This window comes from Phaseolus vulgaris, chromosome 5 (genome assembly GCF_051622355.1).
Source record: "Phaseolus vulgaris cultivar YP4 chromosome 5, ASM5162235v1, whole genome shotgun sequence".
Taxonomy (NCBI): Eukaryota; Viridiplantae; Streptophyta; class Magnoliopsida; order Fabales; family Fabaceae; genus Phaseolus; species Phaseolus vulgaris.
In genome coordinates, this window is record NC_143502.1 from 43,889,909 (window position 1) to 43,897,500 (window position 7,592).

General features: G+C 39.9%; 1 long non-coding RNA gene and 1 pseudogene across 2 annotated transcripts; one reads left to right on the plus strand and one right to left on the minus strand.

Moving 5' to 3' along the window:
* Positions 1-626: 626 nt before the first annotated feature.
* LOC150027674 (putative ribonuclease P/MRP protein subunit POP5) lies at positions 627-2,557 on the plus strand (annotated as a pseudogene). Its single transcript, XR_016520784.1, has 3 exons — positions 627-847; positions 948-1,112; positions 2,335-2,557. The product of XR_016520784.1 is annotated as a putative ribonuclease P/MRP protein subunit POP5 (transcript).
* A 2,037-nt stretch (positions 2,558-4,594) lies between these two features.
* On the minus strand, positions 4,595-5,412 carry LOC150027675 (uncharacterized). The gene is made up of 2 exons (XR_016520785.1): positions 5,164-5,412; positions 4,595-5,063 (listed from the first exon to the last, which is right to left on the minus strand). It is a non-coding gene; the product is annotated as an uncharacterized LOC150027675 (long non-coding RNA).
* Between the last annotated feature and the right edge of the window lie 2,180 nt (positions 5,413-7,592).

A 7,592-nucleotide genomic window follows, 5' to 3' on the forward strand; every position in this document is an offset into this window, starting at 1 on the left:
ACTATCATCGCAAGTAATGGTCGGCCGCCCACTACATTTGCTCGATTAACATCGCAAGTAAGCTGGCCACCTATCCTTAGTTGTTCGATTAAAGATCACAATTAAATGGCCGATCGCCCGTACTTGTTCGATTAAAATCACAATTAAAAGGCCGACCGCCTGAGTCCAACTTATTTGATCACACCCTGGGTCACGTCACACCTCGAGAAATGGAATAACCGCATGATCAAGGGAAACCGACCGACACCCATCATTAAAGACTCATCGGACATATCTAACACATCTGCCCTTGAGCCTGGGGGGCAAGTGTACCGGTATGGCCGAGACCTTAGAAGAGTTGGCCGAGACGACCGAGATGCCGAGACCTTAAAAGACTTGGCCGATGAGGCCGAGACCTGATAAGGCTTTGGCCGAGACGGCCGAGAGGCCAAGACCTTAGAAGACTTGGCCGAGAGGCCGAGACGAGGCCACACCGAGAAAACTTTGTGCTCTATCACAACTCAAAACACGTTGTGCGCACTATTGGGCTTCATGACTCAAAGCCCATTAAAAGACCCGGCCCGTATTTCCTGATCTGACATTTATCTTCCTGGGTTTCTTTTTCTTCCTTCCATCGATGCTTTGAGTTCTGGGAATTCGAATCTTCAATTTGCCTCAGCGCGAAGGATCATGGTGGGATTCAGAAACAGATACATGGTGATGGAGGTTTTTGTCAACCCTAATAGAGACAAAGTGGGCAATGATTCTATTATAATTACACAGTTTAATGTCTCCAAAGCTGTGAAAGACAGCCTTTTGGAGAATTTTGGGGAGTGTGGTTTGGCTTCATCGTTGGGATCATTCCAAGGTAAGTGCTAATTTGTTTGATTTCATGCTTTTTTTTTTTTTAATTCTACACAATTTGATTTTGATCGTATTAACATTTGCTTTTTGTTTTTTGTGTACAGTTAAGTATGTGAATTCAAATTACCCATGTGTGTATAATTCGCGTATCAAGAGAGGACTATCAGAAAGTATGGTCTGCCATTACAATGGTCACAAAACATTGCAAACTGCCCCGTCATGTTTAATTTGCTGGATTTGTCTGGTAAACAAAAATAAAATCCTGCTTCGTTGGTTTTTTTTTGTTTAATTTCTTTGGAAATATATTGGAATTGAACAAGGAGAGAAAAGAAAAAAAAGTGTGTGCTAGATATGATCAGTGTTGTCAAGATCGCGAGTTAACTCGCCGATCTTGCGCTTTTACGATCTTTTTAGGCAAAAACGAGTTGGATCGGAGGTGGGATCAGACCCTCTCTGGATCGGAGCGATCCAGTGATCTAAGTGTTGGATCGATCTATGAGCTTCCGCGATCCATGACGCGGTCCAGAAAAAACCCTAATGCGCCGCTCGTGCTCCGCCGCCCGCCTTCGCGCACCACCCGCAAACGTATGTTGTGACGTCGGCGAAGCATGAAGAAGGAGCTCGTTGGCGACGGCGCCGCGGCATAAGGAAGGAGGAGTTGCGACGGCGCCGCGCATAAGGAAGGAAAAGATGCTGCAGCACATGCCTAAACCTAAATTTTAAGAGTCATAACTTTGGGCCTAAGGCCCATTTCAATTTTTAACCTAATAAAACCTAATTCAAAATTTAAATATGGAATGTACTCTGTTATGTGCAGCTGGAATCCTAAATAAAATTCACAGTCTTCTGCTCTGGAACCCCTAAATAAAATTAACAGCTTACTCAAAATTAGGTTTTTTAGGCCCATTTTAAAAATTACAATTATTTTTATCTCCAACACATTTTCTTATCCTAAATAAAAATCATAGCTGACTCAAAATTATGTATTTGGACCGTTTCATGAATTATCTTATGCATAGAAACTCGAATAGTAACTCTTCCGACTCGAGTTACGATCTCCGAGTTACGAGTTTTTGTTCCCTCTCTGATCCGGATCCGAGTTACGAGTTTGACAACATTGTTTGGGAGGGAAATTGGTTTGCAATAATTTGATATATGCAATTGTTGGGGTGACATGGACTGTGTGCTGCAGTCATATTGTATATATAGATTAGTTATGCATTGCTTTTCTTACTTCCCAGTGCGGGTTAGGAGGGGATAAGGATTTTATTTAAATCATTTATGCATTGTGTTGATGTATAAAGCATTATGTTTACAGCAATATGAATGAAACTCCAAAATTTTTTGGCATTTTTTATCAATTTGATTGCATCTAACTAGCCATTGGCCGTATTCATGATTTTAAACATTTTCTTTCGCTTAAAGATTTGATGTTTAACATAAAATTATTATATATCCTGATATGAAATGTTAACTTGTGCTTCAGGGAAGTATAAGGGCTTGTAAAAATGCTGCCTTGAAGTGTGAGGAATCAAAGTTTGAACATTACAAACTCATGGTTGGTGATCGATTCTCTACTGCCGATTCTGATGGCATGAATTCTTGTCTCAACAAGATCAAAGTTTTGGAACACTGAATATTTGGCCTTCAACTAGTGTCTCATTGAAATTTTTCAGGTTATTTGCAACTTGTTTGCGTTCAATCACAAGTTGCCTCAGAATTCTAGGTTAAATTTTAATCTCTCTAATCATAGGGTATTTGTTCTCTCTGTGAGTTCAGTGCATTTCTGAGTTTACTGGTTATAGTAACTAGTGTATGTTATAGTTACAAGTTTCTTCCGTGAGAGAAGTGTCCTGGGAAAATATGTAAATTTGCGCCTTTGTAAAATAATACTAGATAGATTATTTTCTAGTTATAGGAGACATAATTTGCGCCACCAAGTCTCAATGCTTGGCCGACTTTTCGGCCGACCGACTGCCCCCCTTGCTCGATTAACATCGCAAGTTCCGGCCGACCACCCCACCAAACTTGCTCGATTAACATCGCAAGTAATGGCTGAACGACTGCCCCGCTTTTTCGATTAACATCGCAAGTGCCGGCCGACCACCCACCAAACTTGCTCGATGACATTGCAAGTTTGGCCGAACGCCCCCTTGCTCGATTAACATCGCAAGTATTGGCCGATACGATTGCCCGCTTGCTCGATTAACATCGCAAGTTCCCGGCCGATCTCTCACCTAATTTGCTCGATTAACATCGCAAGTGCCGGCCGACTTCCCACCAAACTTGCTCGATGACATTGCAAGTATTGGACGAACGCCCTCTTGCTCGATTAACATCGCAAGTTCCCGGCCGAACGCTCTCCAAATTTGCTCGATTAACATCGCAAGTATTGACCAACCGACTTCCCGCTTGCTCGACTATCATCGCAAGTAATGGTCGGCCGCCCACTACACTTGCTCGATTAACATCGCAAGTAAGCTGGCCACCTATCCTTAGTTGTTCGATTAAACATCACAATTAAATGGCCGATCGCCCGTTCTTGTTCGATTAAAATCACAATTAAAAGGTCCGACCGCCCTAGTCCAACTTATTTGTTCACACCCTGGGTCACGTCACACCTCGAGAAATGGAATAACCCGCACGATCAAGGGAAATCGACCGACACCCATCATTAAAGACTCATCGGACATATCTAACACATCTGCCCTTGAGCCTGGGGGGCAAGTGTACCGGTATGGCCGAGACCTTAGAAGACTTGGCCGAGAGGCCGAGACCTTGGAAGGCTTGGCCGAGACGGCCGAGAGGCCAAGACCCTTTAGAAGACTTGGCCGAGAGGCCGAGACGAGGCCACACCGAGAAAACTGTGTGCTCTATCACAACTCAAAACACGTGTGCGCACTATTGGGCTTCATGACTCAAAGCCCATTAAAAGACCCGGCCCGTATTCCCTGATCTGACATTATCTTCCAGGGTTTCTTTTTCTTCCTTCCATCGATGCGTTGTGTTCTGGGAATTCGAATCTTCAATTTGCCTCAGCGCGAAGGATCATGGTGGGATTCAGAAACAGATACATGGTGATGGAGGTTTTTGTCAACCCTAATAGAGATAAAGTGGGCAATGATTCTATTATAATTACACAGTTTAATGTCTCCAAAGCTGTGAAAAGACAGCCTTTTGGAGAATTTTGGGGAGTGTGGTTTGGCTTCATCGTTGGGATCATTCCAAGGTAAGTGCTAATTTGTTTGATTTCATGCTTTTTTTTTTTTAATTCTACACAATTTGATTTTGTAGCACACATATCCCTAAACACTAATCTATATATACATATGACTGCAGCACACAGTCCATGTCACCCCCAACAATTGCATATATCAAATTATTGCAAACCAATTTCCCTCCCAAAGCTCCACTCCCCCTCATAATAGGAAGCCTAATATCCAAAACCTCAATTTTCATTCAATAGTATATAATACACATGCTTTTTGTTTTCACATTGATACCCTGATGTCTTTTGTTTTCACATTGGTACCCTGAGGTCTTTTGTTTTCACAGTTAGTAGCTTTGTTTTAATAATAAATTTCATCGTAAATCATAACCCCATAGCAAGATAGGCTCAGCATTCTATTGAAATAAAAAATTTCATCGTAAATGTACAAGTTATGAAAATACGAAGTCATTCTTTTGTTGTTGAAAGATAAAGACGAGCGACAGCATAATAAACAAAGGTTTTCTGACAACAGTAGTGCCCGCAAATAACAGGATTCTAAATCGAAATCTGGACCAATTTGTTTATGGTATGATCACAAAGCAGACCCTCCAGGGTAATGAAATCCTTCCAAGGGGCTAACCTCTCTATACATTTTTTTTCTGATACACGTAGACATGAGGATCAAACTGAATAGAAAAAAAAAAAGCAATAGCACAATGCAAAATTTCCGATTTTTTCACAATTTTCCTTTTCCACGAGATATCATATCTAGCACACACTTTTTTTCTTTTCTCCCTTGTTCAATTCCAATACATTTCCAAAGAAATTAACCAAAAAAAAACCAACGAAGCAGGATTTTATTTTTGTTTACCAGACAAATCCAGCAAATTAAACATGACGGGGCAGTTTGCAATGTTTGTGACCATTGTAATGGCAGACCATACTTTCTGATAGTCCTCTCTTGATACCCGAATTATACACACATTGGTAATTGAATTCACATACTTAACTGTACACAAAAAACAAAAAGCAAATGTTAATACGATCAAAATCAAATTGTGTAGAATTAAAAAAAAAAGAAGCATGAAATTAAACAAATTAGCACTTACCTTGGAATGATCCCAACGATGAAGCCAAACCACACTCCCCAAAATTCTCCAAAAGGCTGTCTTTCACAGCTTTGGAGACATTAAACTGTGTAATTATAATAGAATCATTGCCCACTTTGTCTCTATTAGGGTTGACAAAAACCTCCATCACCATGTATCTGTTTCTGAATCCCACCATGATCCTTCGCGCTGAGGCAAATTGAAGATTCGAATTCCCAGAACACAAAGCATCGATGGAAGGAAGAAAAAGAAACACCCTAGAAGATAATGTCAGATCAGGAAATACGGGCCGGGTCTTTTAATGGGCTTTGAGTCATGAAGCCCAATAGTGCGCACACGTGTTTTTGAGTTGTGATAGAGCACAAAGTTTTCTCGGTGTGGCCTCGTTTATCTCTCCTCGTATTACGCGTCGTTTTGAAATTTTGAAAATCATAGAGTTAGTGAGTAAGTGGCGCCCTTAAAACATGTGAGTGGAAAAATATCCGTTGCGGGACACGTGCACAAGCAAATTCAATAAACAAACATATTTTATTATTTTTACTTTCTTTCCAATGTCGTATTTTCAATGCTTTAAGTTAACGTAGTTCAATAAATTTATAATCTTTTTATTTATTTTCATATTTCAAAACTTTCTTAAATTATACTAAAATTTTGCTGAATTTATTAATTATTAAATTTGTATAGATAAACGGTAAATAGATAAAGTGGGTCTAGATAGTATCTCAGATTAGTTATATAATTTCGGTGCTCCTCACTTCAAATTTTCTTCTTAAATTGTTGATCGAAGTTGACTTGAAGAAGGTACTCCGACAAGTAAGTACTCTGTGTTAAAAGTATATAGTGAAAACTGATTAAAGTGTATATTATACTTCTAAAGAATGTTTATTTATAGTGTTTAGTCATGAGTATTTGCTATAATGGACCGAATCAGTGTTAGCTGATTTCTATCATAATCTCTAATTTATCTGGAGGTATATTGGTAAAATAGTATATTTGGAAAGTGTTCCTGCTAGGGAGATGGGACCTAGAGAACTATTGAAGTCTTCTTCTCCTTCCCTCGGTCGGTCAGGTGACTGGGTGGTGAGCTGAGATTCTTCTCGTCCTCCTGCTTATCCTTCGGCACTCGGCGCTCGGTCGTCGGGGTGAACACCGGATGGTGGGGGGTACCTGTGAAGGCACTCCGACGCTCAAGTCAGTAAAGCGGGTGGTCAGCTCTCAGGTAGGCAAATCGTAATAAATGACATACCTTACTCCTTGGGATGCATGCTATTTATATTATTCTGGTGGGCCTACCTTGTTGGGCCCGTTTATCGGGGTGGATACCGCTTAGGGTTGCATTACCTAATTCTTGATGATGGATTAGCTTCACTGATCTCGGTTTGAGCGTTAATTGTAATGGGGTTCGGCCATCGGCCAAATTCTCATGGTGAGGGCCGGCCATCGGCCAAATACCCGTGGCCTTCGGCCTTCTCAGTTGAGTCTTCAACGGTCTCGGTCGCTCCTAAGGGAGAACATTTGCAATGTGATGTTGATGCTCCAGAAGGGGAGCTGAGAGAATTGAAGTTTCATCTAACAAGTGATAACGAATACAAGCTCTAATTTACTTCAAGCAAAACATTCATTAGAGTGTTTGCTTACTATAAACCAGACCAATAAATCATTAAGAAGATGCATCTGTTCCTATACATCTAGAAAATTGAAGTGAAAGAATGGAAGAAACTTGCTGCAGGCTATATAAAAGAGAAAAAGTTTCCCTATGCAATTATGTCTCCCTATAACTAGAAATAATCTATCTAGTATTATTTTACAAAGGCACAAATTTACATATTTTCCCAGGACACTTCTCTCACGGAAGAAACTTGTAACTATAACATACACTAGTTACTATAACATACACTAGTTACTATAACCAGTAAACTCAGAAATGCACTGAACTCACAGAGAGAACAAATACCCCTATGATTAGAGAGATTAAAATTTAAACCTAGAATTCTGAGGCAACTTGTGATTGAACGCAAACAAGTTGCAAATAACCTGAAAAATTTCAATGAGACACTAGTTGAAGGCCAAATATTCAGTGTTCCAAAACTTTGATCTTGTTGAGACAAGAATTCATGCCATCAGAATCGGCAGTAGAGAATCGATCACCAACCATGAGTTTGTACTGTTCAAACTTTGATTCCTCACACTTCAAGGCAGCATTTTTACAAGCCCTTATACTTCCTGAAGCACAAGTTAACATTTCACATCAGGATTTATAATAATTTTATGTTAAACATCAAATCTTTAAGCGAAAGAAAATGTTTAAATCATGAATACGGCCAATGGCTAGTTAGATTCAATCAAATTGATAAAAAATGCCAAAAAATTTTGGAGTTTCATTCATATTGCTGTAAACATAATGCTTTATACATCAACACAATGCATAA